Source organism: Macadamia integrifolia, unplaced genomic scaffold (assembly GCF_013358625.1).
Source record: "Macadamia integrifolia cultivar HAES 741 unplaced genomic scaffold, SCU_Mint_v3 scaffold986, whole genome shotgun sequence".
NCBI classification, from domain to species: domain Eukaryota; kingdom Viridiplantae; phylum Streptophyta; class Magnoliopsida; order Proteales; family Proteaceae; genus Macadamia; species Macadamia integrifolia.
Genome location: NW_024870610.1, coordinates 95,290 through 113,965, shown reverse-complemented (window position 1 = coordinate 113,965; position 18,676 = coordinate 95,290).

Here is an 18,676-nt window from a genome sequence, read left to right as displayed (position 1 = left end):
CTCTAGGAAATCCTGGAAAATCCAGAGCGGGAGGCATCCTCAGAGATCACAAAGGAGGTATCGTTGGGTCATTTACAAAATTCTTGGGTCTTCAAACAAATAATGTTGCAAAATGTGGAGCTCTTATTAAGGGGATTTTGATGCTGAAGGACAAAAAGGTGATCTCATTGTGGATTGAATCAGACTCTGCAGCAGTTGTACTGACAGCTTAGACACAATCCATTCCATGGTATATTTATCAGGACTAGATCTTGTGTATTTCTTTCCTTGAGTCTATCCCTTGGAAATTTACTCACTGCTTTCGGGAAGCTAATGTTGTGGTGGACTATCTAGCTAGAGAGGCAGCTAAATCAGAGACTTCAAGTTACCCGATAACTTTCCCAGCGCATATACATTCTAAAATTTCCTTGGATGCATTTTTTTTTTTTTTTGCTAGAAATCAGAATTGTATTAAAATGTAGAAGAGAAAAAGATATAAAGGTACATCAAAGAATCCATAGATAATGAAACGACCCCACCTTTGGCATTGCCATCAGTAGGATCCTCCAAAGCTATCTGTGGAATCTAAATCTTGGTTTGGAGAAAGAATCACATCTAATCTCCTCAATAATATGAGTAGGAAATTCCTCTATGGTTCTAGATACTCCTGTTTTTACAGCTGATTTGGCAAGGTAATCCGCAATGGGATTGGCTTCCCTGAAGCAATGAGTGATCTTCCAGGAGATAGAACTGAGGTAGTGCTATAGAGAGAGCCACTCTTGCAAGGCAAACCAAGGAAGAGACTTACCTTGAATAGTGGTGACTACTGCCACAGAGTCAGTTTCAATCCACAAGTTTGTAATCCTTTGACCCATTGCATGGCGGATACCATGAAGGAAACTCATGACTTCTGCATAGTAGTTCGTACTGATGCCAAGGAAGAGCTTGAAAGAGAATATAACTTTCCCATGGGAGTCTCGAATGACGCCCCCACCTCCTGCTTGACCAGGGTTCCTCATGGAGCTGCCATCAATGTTTAGCTTTGACCAGACGAGTGGAGGCCTACACCAAATGACTTCAAGAATGGAGGGAGGGTCACCTGGAGCTGCCTACAACCCTAGCTTCGTGTAGCAAAGTAGATCGGCAAAAGACCGAATGACCCCTTTTAAGGTGAGATTGGACTCCTTAAGCGTCCTCAAGATTTTTTTAAACAGCAGAGAGGCATCCATACTCTTACCACCATGCCATCGATGATTCCTTTCTTGCCAAATAGTGTCGGTCACTATAATCAAGCTAGCCGCCCAAGGGTCCTTTATCGAAAAAATTCTTCGCTTTCTTTTCCACCAGGAGATCAATTCAGCAATGGAGGATTGATCCTTCCAAATCAACCCAAAGCAGCTCAAGAAATTTTTCCAAAGAGTCCATCCGAGATACACTGTAATTTAAGAAGAGATGGGGCAGAGTCTCAGAGTGGATACCACACATGACACATTTGGAGGCTAAAGAGATGCCTTTTTTCATAATGATGTCATTAGTAGGAAGCTTCCTGTGACACAAACGCCAGCCAAAGGTTGACTTTCAAGGAGAGAGGCCTTTTATCCAGACCAACTCATGCCAAGGAACCTTGGGATTTCGGCGGCGGATATCATTCCAGGCGGAGAAGGTACTGAATTGTCCAGAGGTGGAGAGGGTCCAAACACATTTATCTTCTATGTTACCCCTTGGAATATTGATGGTTGAAGCAGCTACAAAAAAACCTTGAAGAAGAGAAGATGAAACCGTGGGGAAGTTCCATTCATTATTGTCAATAAAGTCTGTAACTTTCATGGAGGAAGATGCAAACAACTCTTCTCTCAAACCCGCTATTTCTTAAAAAGATTCAGAGCCAACCCATCTGTCTTTCCAGCATTTTATAGATACCCCATTACCTACCACCCATCGCTCTTTGCGAGAGACAAGAGACCACATTCTTCGAAGGCCTGGCCAAATTGTGGAAGATTTATACCCCTTCTTAAGCTCCCCATTTTTCCTCAGAAAGCGAGCATTAATAATGTTGCTCAGGGCTGATGTTGAGTGCTTTATATTCCATACCTGCTTACAGAGAAGATCTTTGTTGACATCCCTCAGACGCCTAATTCCAAGTCCTCCTTCCTGTTTAGGCTTGCAGATTGAGTCCCAATTGATTGTTACTCCTTTGGCTGTTTCAAGATCGCCACTCTAAATGAAGTTCCGCATCCATCTCTCCATGATGTTCAGTAAGGAGCTAGGCCACCAGTATACAGAGAGGTTGTGGGATGGCATACCAGATATAGCAGATCGATCCAGTTCCACCCTACCAGCCATGGATAGGAGCTTTCCTTTCCAACCAGCCATCCTTCCTTTAATTTTATTCATCACCGGGAGGACAGGTTCATGACCCTACCCTTGAAAATTTCCACTCCCAGATATTTTGTAGGGAACTTATAGATGGAGATTCCAAGGGTATCAGAGATGAGTTGCTTCCTATCTAGAGACATCTTCCCCAGAAAAAGTTTACTCTTGTCGAGGTTGATTTGTTGACCGGAAAACTGCTGATACTTTGTAAGGAAGTCATTGAAATGTCTGACGTATCTGATGGAGCCATTTAAAAAGAAGAAAATATCATCTGCAAAGAGGAGAAAACCAGACATTTGGACACCTCAAGGACCCTTGAAGTTTCTTGTCTTGAAGCATAAGGCGGATTCTCCTACACAGGACCTCCTCGGCAAGGATAAATAAAAGGGGGGAGATGGGGTCACCCTGACGTAGCCCTCGCTCAACACCAAAGAACCCAACCGGACCTCCGTTAAGCAACACTGAAATTCTGGATGAACGAAGAATTTGATGCAACTAAGCAATCCAGGTATCAGGGAAACCAAACTTTTTCAGGACTTGGAAGAGAAAGCTCCAAGAAACAGTGCCAAAGGCTTTCTGGATATCTAGTTTTATCCCCATACCTCCACCTCTTATACAGTCAAACATGAGGTTAGCTAACTCTGAAGCCAGGTTGATATTGGACTGAATTACCTTGCCCTTCTGAAAGGCGCCTTGCTCTTCAGAGATGAGCTTAGGGAGGAGGGAAGAGAGCCTTGTGGCCATAACCTTGGACAAGATTTTACAGAAAAAATTTTGCATGCAAATCGGCCACAATTTGTCCAGAGAGGTTGCACCTTCCATTTTCGGGATGAGGACCAAGAAGCTATTATTGATTCCTTTAGGAAGGGTTCCAGATCTAAAAAAGCTCTTCAAAGCACGGCAAACATCAAAACCAATCAGCTCCCAACAATGTCTGAAGAAGGCACCAGAGAAACTGTCAGGGCCTAGAGAATTATCAGGGTCCAGGTCCCATATTGCAAGCTTGATTTCTTGATCAATTGGGATGGCTTCCAATCCTCTAACGTCAAGGTCATCAAGAATATGGGGAATGTAGTCCAAGAGCTCTCCATGCTCAAGGGTGGGGCTAGCTTTATGGATAGCCTCATATTACTCCACAACATGAATAGCCAAATCATCCAGATTTAAAGTAGTTGTACCATCAGCCTTTTGAAGAGAGCGAATTGAGTTCTTCACCCTTCTGATCTTCGCAGATAAGTGGAAGAAGCTAGAGTTTTGGTCACCTTGAGAGAGCCATCTATTTCTTGCCTTTTCCGCCCATAGCTTTTCATGGTCAAGAAGAGCTTTCAAGTATCTGGATTTAGCATCGACCTCCAAATTAAAAAGATGGTCATCAATACCAGAAGCATCTATCTACGATTGGATTTGCTGAAGGTCATCCTTTACAGCTTTTAATTCCGCATCCAGGTTTGGGAACACTGATCTTGCCTAGCTCCTAAGAATATGCTTGAGGCGTTTCAGCTTAAGAGCAAGGGAGAAAATAGGATAGCCATCCACTGGTTCTCTCCAGGACTTATTTACCACATCCATAAATTCCTCATGGTCCATCCATAATCGTTGGATGCGAAAGGGGAAATTTCCAGGCTTCAACATTGAATCCGAGGTAATGCACAGGGGAGAATGGTCAGAAGAAAAGCGCTGCATCACCTCCTGGGTACAGTCATGAAAGAGGTTTATCCACTCTTCATGAAAGAAAGACCTGTCCATAACAGCCAAAACATTCCCACGCTTTTTGTTGTTCGTCCATGTAAACTTATGCCCATGAGAAGGAACTGATATTAGGTTGCAAGCATCCACAGCCGTATTGAACTCAGATGCAGATCCAAGGTTAAAGGTGCCAGAACCCTTTTTTTCATGCTAAAAGAGGGAGGCATTGAAGTCATCTGTCACTAGCCAAGGAGAGGAGCCAACTGGAGTTGCTGCGAGAGCCATCCATAGCTCTCTTCTAGTTGCTCGGAAACAACTCGCATGCACAAAAGTAAAAAAAATGGAATTGTTTCTCCAATTTATACACAGAGAAATAAACTGGTCAGACATGGAAATAATAGTTGGTTTGGTGAGAGACCTCTTCCAAATGACCCATAAGTTTGGGTTTTTATCAAGACGAACATTATGAATAAAGCATGCATCATATCCCAATTTATTAAAAAAGAGAGATGGCCAGATGGGAAAGTAGCTACCTCCACCATTGGTTATGCTAGATAAACCACATCAGGGTGCTTGTCTAGAAGAATGTTGCTAAGGGTTGCACGACCAGCAGCCTTCTTCATCCCTCTGATATTCCAGAAGAGGGCACGCATCATAAACATCTGGAAGAGGCAATACGGTTAGACTTTCTAGTCTGCTCCGCATTTAACACTTGTTTCCCCTTTTTTCTTGTAATTGTTTCTATGCCGTGGCATTGTTCCTTCTGGAGGGCAGCCGCATCATGGTGCCAACTTCAGGGTAGTGGAGGGCGAGGTGACCATTATCTATAGCACTAGAAGTAATGGTATTGATCACATGGCCACTGAGGACAGAGACCTGACGAGGGCCAGCATCCAAATCTAGATTAGTTGTGCCTCCTTGAGAAACCAAACAGCATTGTTCTAGGATAGAGTCAGTCTCAATGGTTTGATCCATCTCATTGATTCTGTCTGACCCGTATAAGAAACCCGATCCATCTCTGCTGCATGATTCCTCCAATCGATCTGTAATAGGATTACTCCTCAAATTGGCTGAGGAGTATCCTTCTAAAATAGGTAACTCAATAGTAATAATCCCCTCTTGCACATTAGAGTTTCCATACAAAGCTAGATCACAATTATGGGAGATGGTTGGTGATTTTGAAATTGTATGCTTTCCTAATAAGGACTCTCGACCATTCCTGCCAGAAACCTCCACACCAGCTGCCCCCAAAGACGTCTTCTCCACCCAAACAGGCCCAACAACACCGCAAGTATCATCCTTTTCTTTGCGTGTGGCATCTGTGGCGCTCTTCTCTTTGTAGTTGTGGATGGTACGACCAAGTGTTTTGGAAAAACCACACTTTCCCAATGCGTCTTCATAGGGGATTTTTTATTTGAACCAAAAGAGATCACTTGTTCCAGGCTGTTGCTGTTCAACCTGGATCTCTTCCAACTACTGCACTGAAATATCCATCTCCACAAGGACACGAGCGAATTTCCTTGTGGAGGCATTTTGTGTTCTTTTATCAATGTCCAGGGGGCACTCCACAGGTTTTGCCATGGATAGGAGGATCCGCTCATGCCAATATTCGAAGGGGAATCCAGGGAAGCTAATCCAGACAAGTTTAGAAATAGCAGTTTTATCATGGATATTAAAATCCGGCTTCCACCGCTAAAATCGAATAAACTATCTTCCGATCTTAATAGGACTTTGTTTCCAGATGTTTTTCATGTCTTTCTCAGCCTCAAATTGGAATAACGTGTAGCCAAATCCCATAGGTTTGATAAAAACCTTCTCTTTAAGGTTCCAAGAGTTCACAACTTCCTTCTGAACTTCATCCAAAGAAATAAAGCAGAAATTAATTCTGGCCACCAAAGCAAAGCGATACCGGAGTAGGCGCTCCTCATAGGCATCTTGGGGAATCACGATTTTAGTGAGATTTATGGCATGAATAGAGTCAGGTAGGTCATCAACGTCAGGGAGCACGCCTCCAACCGCTTTAGAGTAGGATTTCTTGGGAAGGGATGAAAGGCCAGCATTGCTAAAGCCCACAATAGGCACGGCAGGTGCAGGCGAGCAATCCGTCTCAAGGGTTGAATGGGGCCGCAGGAAATTCATACTAAGCCTCTGCTTTTCACGATTAGGGGGCCAGCCTCCGGCTAGAATCCCATTCTCCTCCACCGCAGAGCTTCTCTCTCCACATACCATTCTCCTCCACCGTAAAAAACTCTCTCTCTCTCTCTCTCTCTCTCTCTCTCTCTCTCTCTCTCCTTGGATGCATTATCTAGACCTAGATTTAAATTAATGTAATTGAGTTTTTTTCCCCCGGCTGATGGCCATGCCAAAGGTGGGGTTAAAAAAATCTCTATTGTTGATTTTGTATTTTCCCTTTATTAATGAAAATTTTTCGGACCTTTAGCGAAAAAAAAAAATCTAGGGAGAATATTCTCTCTTCTAAGGAAAGAATCCAAGATATGGGGGAATTATCTATTATCCTTCCTTTAGAGAAGGATTCGGTGATGGAGTAGTAAGGAAACCCTTAACCGTTTGACTAGAGATAGGGATATCCAAAGAGTGTCAATTGATGGGTTGGACCTTGGATCAAACAATGTTTCCTTACCCGATTCTAGAATGGAGATGGAGGAGGTGGAGTGCTGGTAGGAAGAGGGAATTATGGAGGAGGGTTGGATGTAGGAACTCGTTGGCCATGGAAGGGAAGATTCTGCGAATTATGCAATTAGGGTTTGAGGTGGGGGTCGTGGCCTTGGCAGGGGTGCGAGTCTCAGAGAAGATTACAATGATGCCTCGTAAAGTGTCTAGCATTACGTGGATAGGGCGATGGTGGTTTACCATGAGGAAGTGGAGGAGGTGGACAGGGTAGTTGGGGAGAGCGAGCATGATGAGGATAGAAGAAAGCAGAAAGGTAAAAATGTGGCATTCCAGGAGCAGGCTTCTCGTAAGTCTGATAAGCTCGCCTTAATAAAGAAGTGATCATGAAGATTATCTTTTGGAATATTAGAGGGTTGAAAAAAAAGGTTGCCAGACTAGCCTTAGGGAAAATTTTGAGGGAGAAAAACTTTGAGGTAATATGCATTGCAGAACCTATGGTGGACGTTAAGAATTATCCTATATTATTCTTTAATAAATATGGATTTGATGCTGAATTTATTCATAACGAGAGGCAGTAAAAAGTCCCAAATCTTTGAGTGATGTGGAAGCATGGTCTTGAGAAGCCAGTGGTGATCTCATTTTCGGATCATCATACCTCGATTTGAATGAGGTGGCAGATGAGTCAGTATGTCTTTTCTTTTGTGCATGCTAATTGCTTCAAGATAGTAAGAAGAGAGCTTTGGGCAAGCCTGGCAGCTTCATGCCCTAGTCAGGGCACACCATGGATAGTGCTTGGAGACTTTAATGCTATTCTCTAGTCTCATGAAAAAGAGGTCCTGGATCTTTTAACATGGGATCAGCTATTGGCAATGGTGGATGGGTGCTCGCTTATTCAGATTCCTTCCTAAGGCAATAAGTTCACCTGGACAAATAATAGAAGATGAGGCAACATGGTCGCAGTGTTGGATAGAAGTTTTTGTTCTAATTCCTGGTTTGCAATCTTCCAGGAATGCCACCAAAAAGTGCTATCTCGTATGGCATCAGACCACTCCCCTTTATTGGTGATTTCGGAGGCCTCTGTTTTCCCAGCTAATTGTCCTTTTCATTTCCAAAGGTTTTGGACAGAGCATAGAACCTTTCTAAATATGTTGAAGGAGTCTTGGGATCAATGGATTAGAGGCCCTTCCATTTATGCTTTCAACATGATCAGGTCGTCGGTTAACGAGAATTATCCAAACATTAACTTGGAAATGGAGGAGGTAAGGAAGGAGATGGAAGAAGTGCAGTAGGAAGCTGATTTGAATGGCATGGATGATCATATGTTTGCTCGCGAAGCTGATGCTAAAACAAGGTTCCTGAAAGCTATGGAGAATTATGAAAACCTCTGGGCTGAGAAGTAACAAGTTCGATGGAGGTTAGGGGGAGACCGCTGTTCAAAATTCTTCCATGTTTCAGCGAAGGTACGAAGGATTAAGAACACCATTCGATCTTTAAAAGACGGAGATGGCATGATGGTTTCTAAGAAGGAGCAATTGGAAGAATATGTTAGTGGTTTCTATGAGAATTTTCATAAGCAATCTCCTACATCGGAGCATTTGGAGATGCTTGGCTTTATCCTAGAGGTGTTGACCGATCATGATAGATGGAGGCTAGACGTGATGCCGTCTAATGCTAAGATCAAAGGCGTGGTTTGGGAGCTTGATCCTTAGAGTTCCCCAGGTCCAGATGGGTTCCCAGGTATGTTCTACAGAGCTTGTTGGGATATTATTTATGAAGATGTCTGCAACACTGTTGGAAATTTTTTCAGTCAAGGATTTATGCCCCCTGGTTTGAACAATAGTTTTCTTGTTTTAATTTCGAAGATAGAGGGAGCTATGTCTCTTGACAAGTTTAGACCTTTATGCTTGGGGAATTTCTTCTGTAAAATTATTTAAAAAATTATGGCAATTAGACTCTCTGCTCTGTTGCCAAGACTCATATCAGAAGAGCAAGGGGCTTTCTAGAAAGGAAAAATCATCCACTCCAATATTATTCTAGCTTCTGAGCTAAATAATATGATGTTCCCTGCGACTAGAGGGGGAGGAATGTGGCTGAAGATTAACATCCAGAAGGCTTATGACATAATTTCCTAGAGTTTTCTCTTTCAGGTTTTGAGGAAATTTGATTTCTTTGATAGATGGGTTTCTTGGGTTCACCAAATGCTGGTCTGGCTAAGCTGTCTGTCCTCTTGAATGGAGACCCCTTATCGCCCATGCTGTTTATAGTGGTTGAGGAAGTTCTCTGTAGAGGTCTTAATCCGCTTGTGATTGAGAAGAAGGTCCTCCGCTCAAGGGTCCTCGTGGTGCGATTACTTCTACTCATAGTCTCTTCGCGGATGACATTTTTATTTTTGCTAATGCTTTTATCCGGTATGTCAGACATTTGAAGAGTTTCCTTTAAAAGTATCAATATTTTTCTAATCAGGTTATCAACTTGGAGAAAAGTAAGTTGTTTATTGGTCACATATTGCCTTAGAGGAAGCAAGTCATCGTTGACGAGCTGGGCATCCCTCTCTGTTCCATTCCTATAAGATATCTGGGGTGGAAATATTTAAGGGTAGAGTTAAAAAGGAGAATGTGATGCCTATTATGGATAGGGTGAAAGACCGTCTGACGAGGTGGAAGGGGAAAGTTCTCTCTCTGGCAGGAAGGGTTGAACTGATGAATTCTGTTATTTTGAGCATGCCTACCCATAGCTTTGCTATCTACTGGTGGTTGTGGTCTCTTATTTAGGTTGTAGAGAAGTGGATGAGAAATTTTGTCTGGATGGGTGAGGTGGATTCTTTGAAGAAAATTGTGGTCAACTGGAGCCAATGCTGCAAGCCCAAGGAGTAGGGAGGGCTTGGTCTGTGTAGATTGAGAGAGGTTAATATGGCTATGCTTAGTAAAACTGCGTGGAGAATAAAGCATGAAGACATGGTGGCTAGTAGATTTCTGAGGGCGAGATTTCTCAGTAAGGATGGCAGCCCTAATAAAGGATACAAAAATTACTCTATTTGGCCTGGCATTAGAAGAATGTGGAAATATATTTACCAAGGAGGAGATGGGTGGTGGGAGACAGTTGTGATATCAATTTCTGGAATGATATCTCGGTTGGTCCTGCGGCCCTGGTAGATTGCATCGAGATGGAAGGCATTGACACCCGAGCATTAGAAGGAAATGTCAATCAATGCATCGATAATTTTAAGTTGAGGATCCCAGTAGTGCATTCTAGGCTTAGAAACATTATTGATGTTGTGATGAAGATCCCTGTTCCAGAATATGATTGTCGTGATAGATGTGTTTGGAGCTTATCACTTAATGAGAATTTTAATTATAAATCAGTGTGGGAAGACTTAAGAGCGAAGAAGCCTACTGCTCCTTGGACGTCTTTGGTATGGTGTAAAATGCAGCAGCCTAGGGTCTCTATCTTAGCGTGGAGGGTGCTTCACGGGAAGATTCCAATGGATGATGCATTGAAAAAAAGATCTGTGTCCATTATTTCAAGGTGTGAGTTATGCAACTCCGATGAGGAATCAATGGGACATCTTTAAGGACTGCCCTTTCTCTGTGGATATATGGAGTCAATTATGCAAGTGTTTCAATGTTAGATGGACAGCCAGGGGTCTTTGCTTGAGCTAGCGCAGTGGTGGAAGAGGAAATTTAAATCAATCTGCTACAAGGAGGCGTGTAATATGGGTTTTGCCATGGTAATGGATCACATGTGGAGGGAGAGGAATAACAGAAAATTTGAGGGTAAAGCTCACCTGGGCAGGTATGTTCTCACTATGGAGCTCGATGATATCAGACAAAATAAGCCAAGAGCTATAGGAGAGATCAAATCCTCAGAAGACCTAATGTGTTGTAGGTGCCTTGGGGTTCCCATTTAGGGAGCTGCTCATAGAAAAATATTGGAAGTATTTTGGTGTAAACCCCCTATTAATTGGGTTAAATTAAATTTTGATGGTAGCTCTTTGGGGAACCCGGGTTGTGCAGGCGTGGGAGGTATTTTTCAGGACCATCTGGGCAGGGTCTTAGGGACCTATTTCATCGGAGTTACAGGGGTTTTCCAGGCTGAAGTGGAGGGCCTCATGGAGGGACTGATGTGTGCCAAGGACATTAACATCAAGCAGTTGTGGGTGGAATCTGATTCTAGCTCGGCAGTCTATGTGATTCAACAAGGGACGATTCCTTGTTTTGCTCTTCAGCGCTGGCTATTTCTTCATAGACATGCCTGCTGATCAGAGGATAGCACTACTACAGGCCGCTTGAGAAATGATTTCCAGAAACACCAAATATTTGGGACAGCATCTTGTCTCTGATTATGAATAAAAAGAAAATCATATCCCAATGAGTTAAAAAATGTTTCGGGGCACTTGTTAGGATCTACCTTCGGTTCTGCCAAGCACACAACTAACGGATCATTTTCTCGATTAACTGAACGCAACACCGCACGAGCACGAGCATTGCCAACTCCTCTAATATTCCAAAAGAGAAACTTCATAATTAACTAGAAGAAGAGTTTCGAATTGAGCTGCGATTGACAGCCGCATGCAAACGTGGTTGGTGGATGATACCATCAACCATGGCTAGCTCCTGCCTTCTAATCGAATTTCGATTAGCACCTTGTCTACTTGATTCTGCCCCACCATCTTGATTTTCACGAGGTCGTCTTCTGGAAACAGGAATGAATGGGACCTTACTCGTCCTCCCACTTTCCCCTTGACTAGGAGATTTATAAAGGACAATTGCAGTTCTACCATTGTCAATGCTGGTGACAGTCATTGGAGATGTATTAGCTTCATCAATAACATTCACCATATTCTGATCAGCAACCTGAACCTGCACATCCTCCTACTGCATAATCGGAATAACCACTTCGATCCAGCCTCCCTCAATAAAGCCAAGACCCGATAAAGGCTCATCACATTGCCTCTGCAAAGAGCCCAAATTGTTGAGCTCCACCACCTCTGCCAGCTGAGAAGGGCATGGCATAGAAATTCCTGCCAAAATATTCCTGCCATTATTATCCACCACATTTAACGACTCTCTCTCATTCACAATATTGACTTCTATATTTTCGTCATGCACCCCTACAAAATCTTGTTGAGATAACGAAGCAGAAATTTCAAAAACAGTAGATTCCTTATTGGACTCTACTACTGCTGGAGCACCATCCTGCTCTTCCTGTGCATTATCAACCACCTGTTGCACCGCCCGTGGCCTCCATTCTTGCCACCGAGGAGCCACTCTCTCCTCCCCCCTTGGTCTTTTTTCTGCCCCACGTTTTGAAACCTGGCATGCCTCACCTCGATGGCCACGACGGCATCTAGAGCACCTAACTGGAGGGATCTCATACTCAACAACCTGCTTGAAAATAAAATACTCACTTGAATCAATCTTATCCCTCTCCACATAAACTTCCTCTACCCGAGGTTCTGAATCGTCGATATCCACACAAACACGAGCATAATGCCCATGCGAATCTAGAGTTCGCCAGTCAATTGAAACTGGCCGCCCCATTGCCTTGGCAATCGATAGAAGAATTTCTTCATGCCAATACTCTTGTGAAAGGTTCGGGAAATGAACCCCAGTCAACCTATGCGTGATATCCTCATCATCAACTTTGAAATCGCTTCGCCAACGTTGGAATCGTAGGAGATGTCCCTCTATCTTTACCGGCCCTCTCTTCCACCCCTTTTTTTTTTTTTGCTAGAAAGTTATTATATTAAAATGGAAGAAAAAGGAAGAAATTACAGAGCTACATCAAACTGAGAAAAAAGAGTGAATCAAAAATAAAATCGATTCCCTGACCCCCACCTTCGGCATTGCCATCAGCAGAGGAAAGAGAATCCCACTAATCAAATCTATAGTTTGGTCTGCCATCAGCATCTCTTCTGATGAAATCCTTAATGTTGGCAGGAAAGTCAACATTTATGGCTGATATCCCTGTCTTCGCCGCATCTCTAGCCAGGTAGTCGGCAATTGAGTTCGCTTCTCTGAAGTTGTGAGTTATTTTCCATGTGATACTCTCCAAATATGGCTGGAGGAATATCCATCTCTGCAAAGCAAACCATGGAATTTTATTTTGCTGGATAGAGANAGCATCTCTTCTGATGAATTCCTTAATGTTGGCAGGAAAGTCGACATTTATGGCTGATATCCCTGTCTTCGCCGCATCTCTAGCCAGGTAGTCGGCAATTGAGTTCGCTTCTCTGAAGTTGTGAGTTATTTTCCATGTGATACTCTTCAAATATGGCTGGAGGAATATCCATCTCTGCAAAGCGAACCATGGAATTTTATTTTGCTGGATAGAGATTGCAACAGCACTAGAATCCGTCTCAACCCACAGACATGAAATGCCCAGCTCCCTAGCACGCATCAGCCCCACCATTAAGCCTTCAATTTCAGCTTCAAAGACACCCGAGATACCCATAAAAATTTTGTAGGAGCCAAGAACGCCTCCCCTGTGATCACGAAAAATTCCGCCTGCACCTGCACGACCTGGGTTCCCCCTTGAGCTTCCATCAAAATTCAATTTAATCCAATTTGCCTCGGGTCTACACCAGTAAACCTCTAAGATTGATTTTGGGGGAGATCTCTGAATCGGAATACCAAGCTTCCTGCAGCAAATGAGATCAGACATTGTCTTGACTTCACCTTTAGTGCTTGGCTTAGCAAACTGAATATCCTCTAGAATCATCTGTTTCAGGTATCTTGCCGGTCTTTCCTTGCCATCATGCCTTCTACTATTTCTTTCGCGCCAAATGTGATCAGCCACTGTTGGTAACCCCATGATCCATGCCTCTTTACAGCAAACTGATTTCTGTTTTCTTCTCCACCATGTGAGGAAATCGGCCATGGTTCCAGCTGGCTGCCATTGCACATTGAAGCATCCACAAAAAAAGAGCCATATATCTTCGGAGTAGGAGCATTGAAGGAAAATATGAGAAGATGTCTCAGCCTCCATTCCACATAAGCTACATTTAGAGACAAGGACTATGCCCCTCTTTTGAACAGCGTCATCTGTAGGGAGCTTGTCGTGCACCATTCTCCAACCAAAGATAGACACCCTGGGTTGCATCTTTTTACCCCAAATCAAAGAGAACCATGGCACTTTCGGATAACGAATCCTAATATCTTCCCAGGCAGAATTAGTATTAAAAATCCCATCAGATGATAGACTCCACAAGCACATATCTTCACAGGGATAAGATGGAATTTTAATGGTTCGAATTTTCTCAAAAATATCATGCAGCAAAGGGGAGATAACATTTGGCAATTTTCATTTAAAATTGTCAATGAAGTCACTGACCTTTCCCTTGCAGTGAAGACTCGACTCTCCCTCCAGGCCAACTAGCTCTAGGATGGATTTGCCGCCCAACCATTTATCTGACCAGAAATTTATGCTGTCCCCATTTCCAATCATCCAGGCTTCATTGGTGGACATGAAGTCCCACATCTTCCTAAAGCCTGGCCAAATCGAAGAAGGCTTATAGGACTTTTTGAAGGAACCATCACCCCTCAAAAATCTCGCCCTTAAGAATTTGCATGCTAAGGAATTCTCATGCTTGACCCTCCAGACCATATTACAGAGCATGGCTTTGTTTATGTCTCTGAGCCTTCGCAGTCCCAAGCCACCTTCATCCTTAGGCCTGCAACAAAGATCCCATCTGACTGATATTTTATTTGCAGTATCAATCTCACCTGTCCAGATAAAATTTCTCATCCACCTCTCCATTATTGCAATAAGGGATGAAGGCCACCAATATACAGCTGAACTATGGTTCATCATTCCCAATATCACTGAGCGGACCAATTCCACTCGTCCAGCCATGGACAAAATCTTCCCTTTCCATCCTGCTAGTCGCCCTTTGACTTTATCCAGAATGGGGATTAGCGACTCCTTTTTCACACTTCCCTTAAAGATCTCGACCCCCAAATAGCGGGTGGGGAAGTTACAAATGGAGATACCAAGCTCTTCTGCAATGGCTTGCTTTCTAGAGGCAGGAACAGATCCCAAGAAAAGCTTGCTTTTGTCTAAATTCATTTTCTGGCCGGAGAAGCTCTGGTATTTAGAGAGAAAATTTTTGAGATTCTTAACATACCTGATGGAAGCATTTGAAAAGATAAAAACATCATCAGCAAAAAGAATATGTGTAGGGATAATAGCCCCACGAGGACCCGATAGAGCTTTAATGCTGTTATTGGCTAGAAGCTCAGATAAGCCTCTACAAAGCACCTCTTCAGCAATGATAAATAGCATAGGCGAGATTGGATCTCCTTGTCTCAGACCCTTCTCCACACCAAAGTATCCAACAGGGCCACCATTTAACAGAACTGAGATTCTGGCAGAAACAAGGATCTGATGGATCCAAGAGATCCATTTTTCAGAAAAACCAAATCTCCTCAGAACAAGAAAAATAAAATTCCAAGAGATGGTGTCGAACGCCTTCTGGATATCAATTTTTAAACCCATACCTCCACCTCTTGTGGATGCAAACATCATGTTTGCCAGCTCCGAGGCAAGTGATATGTTGGAATGAATGATCTTCCCTTTCTGGAAGGCCCCTTGCTCCTCAGAGATAATTTTTGGAAGAAAACACGATAATCGCATAGCCAGAATCTTTGATATTATTTTGCATAAAAAATTTCCCATGCACAATGGCCTGAACTTGTCTAGGGATAGTGCTCCTTCAATTTTAGGAATCAAAACCAGGAAATTATTATTAATGCCGTAAGGCATGAACCCGGTTCTGAAAAACCATCTGATAGCCTTGCATAAATCTGAAGATATGATGTCCCAACATGATTTATAAAAAGCTCCAGGAAATCCATCTGGACCAGGAGCACTATCTGGATCAAGATCCCACACCGCATTCTTGATCTCAGAGTCAGAGGGAATACCATCTAATCGACCTCTATCCCATTCATCCAAAACATTAGGAATGCATTGCAATAAATCCATGTGATTGGTAAGGGGGGTACCTTTGTGAAAATGCTCATAATAACCCGCAACATATTCCTTGATCTGCTCTTTATCAGAGGTTAGGGTCCCATCAACCATCTTCAGAGATTTAATGGAGTTCTTCATTCGCCGAATCTTCACTGAAATGTGAAAAAATTTTGAGCATCTATCTCCTTGATTCCTCCATCTAGAATGAGATTTTTCAGCCCATAATTTCTCATAATTTTGCAGGGCCTTCAGATATCTGGTCTTTGCATCAGCTTCTTTGGCATAAATTGAGTCGCTTATCCCATCTCTGTCAATTTGAGTCTGGATTTCCTCCATGCATTTTTTTGCCTCCATCATCTCCAAATTAAAATTTGGAAATTTTTCTTTTGCCTAGGAGCGTAGGAAGACCTTCAATCTTTTTAATTTTTGAGCCATTACCATCATTGGCTATCCAGGAATGTCGATCTCCCAGGAGGACTTAACTGCATTTAGATAGCCCTCATGGTATGCCCAGAACCTCTAGAAGCGAAAAGGACAGTTTTTAGGTCTTTCAGAGCCTTCAGACACCACCAGAATGGGAGTATGGTCAGACGCCACTCTCTGCAAGACAAATTGGTGACATTCTTGAAAATAAGAAATCCAAGCCTCATTGCAAAAGCTTCGATTGAGCACTGCAGAGACATGGCCCCTTCTCCTATTATTAGTCCATGTGAATTTCCTTCCCTGCGAAGGAACTTGAATTAGTGAACAAGTATCCACCATTGCACCAAAATCTCCCGCTGACCCTAAGTTGAAAATTCCAGGCCCCCTTTTTTCAGAAGAGAGAAGGGTGGCATTGAAATCTCCAAAAATCATCCAAGGAGTAGTCGGCCCAGGATGAGTTGCCACCAAGTCAGTCCACAATTCTCTTCTAGCAGCTCTTAGGCATTTGGCGTGTACTACAGATAAGATGAAAATTTCCTGAGCCCATTGCACAGAGACAGAGATTTGCTGCTCAGAAGACGATAGCACAATAGGCTTTGCTACACCTCTTCGCCAAAGCAGCCATAGATTTGAGACTCCGCCTAGACGCTCGTTATGGATGAAATCAGGGTCAAAACCCAGCTTGTTTAAGAACAACGTAGGAAAGGCGTCGGAGGGAATCATAGGTTCGGCAATGCAAAGGAAATCAGGCCTTTTGTCCCTTAAAATATTCCTCAAAGTTAACCTTGCGGCAGCCTTCTTTATCCCTCTAATATTCCAATAGAGGGCTTTCATTTACTATTTTTTGATGAGGCAATACGGCCAGACTTTCGCAAAGTCTGCTCTGTATTGGTCAGGTGTTTCCCCTTTCCCTGTCTTCCAGGAACCATATCCAAAGCCTCCCTTTCGCAGAGAGTTTTGTCTATCTGCTCTACCTCCTTATGATTAACCACCACCGTGCCACCATTAATCTCAAGAGGGTTGAATGAGGAGATGACATTATTGTACCATTGTAGTGCTTGGCACCGACCAGTCTCATGATGCTCGCCATGCCTAGTCAGGGTCATCACCCGCTCACCACTACCATGATAAATGGAGCTTGAAGATTCCTTCTCTTGTATGCCCCAATTGGAGTCATTTCCAACCCCACGAGGTGAAACAACATTATTTCGTGTGGGTAGGGAATAGGAACGTTGACCCATAAGAGCCCCATTTCCACCAACCAACCCGAAATCCGCTCCAGCCATAGAGTCCGCCCCCTCCTCCAAGTCATTCTCCCCATCATCCAAGTTGTTCGTGTCAGCTAGATTATTTCCTTCCATATTCCCTTCTTCTTCTAATGGAAGGCATATTTGTATGTCTCCATTCAAATTATGCATAACTGATTTTCCATCAATGTTCCTTAAAGTGTGCGATTCAAACATGGAAGGAGATTTTTCCTTCGAAAGTAAGGAAAATCTTTCCAAGTTAGACTCACCAGTCATCGGATTCTGCTCATTCCGGCGGACACTGTTCTCATTCCGGTGACCATTGCTCTGGACGCCTTCCTCTTCATCTACATAGGTCGCCCCTGGAATAGTCTCTTTGCGCTGCGACTCCTTCCTGGTCTCTGTTTCCATTCTCACTCTACATACATGGACAGAATGTCCCATTTTTTTGCAGAAACCACATCTGATCAAGGCATCTTCATATATGATATTTTGTTTGAACCAGAATGTTTCGTTAGTTCCTGGTTGCCTTCTTTCTACCTGGATTTCTTTGAGTCTGGTAGCTCCAATCTCTACCTCTACCTGGACTCTCGCATAGGCGCCCCTTGCCGCAGATCGAGTTCGTCTGTCCAGTGCCACAGGTCTCCCTGATGCCTTAGCCATTGTTAGCAGAATCCTCTCGTCCCAGTATTCAAGTGGCAGGTCAGGGAATCTGATCCAAATCAACTTGGTTTTGACGTTCTTGGCATGAACATCAAAATCTGCCTTCCAAGACTGGAATCTAATGATCTGCCCACGGATTCTTGTAAGACTACATCTCCACATGGCTGCCATGTCTCCTTCCCTGTCAAATTGTAAAAGAAAATACCCCTTCCCCATAGGAACCGTCTTCACTCCGCCTTTTAGATTCCAATTCTCCTTCGCCTCCTTTCGAATGTCATCCATTGAAAGGAATCTAAAGTTCGTCCTCCCGATCAATGCAAACCTGAACCGTAGCAGTCTATCCTCATAGGCATCTTGTGGGATTATGATCTTGGTGTAGGCTTCAGCGTGAATAGGCATCTTGTGTGATTAGGATCGTCGCACCTCCTCCCTATTTTCATCTGCATCCTTGACCCGATCAACCTCACCTCCCTCTACAGATCTAGAATCATTATTAGCAGAAGCCGATCTAGAATCCTTCCTTGAAAAATCTGGTTTCAGAAAATCAGTAATCAAAGCCTGTCTACCACGATCCGGAAGCCAGCCATCCTTTGGCTCATGTCCGATTCTAGTATCATTACTCGTCTCAGCCATCATCAGAGTTTCAAGCAATTCATTAAGTTTAAGAAACACTCAAACCATTTTTCCCAAGAAATACCTGT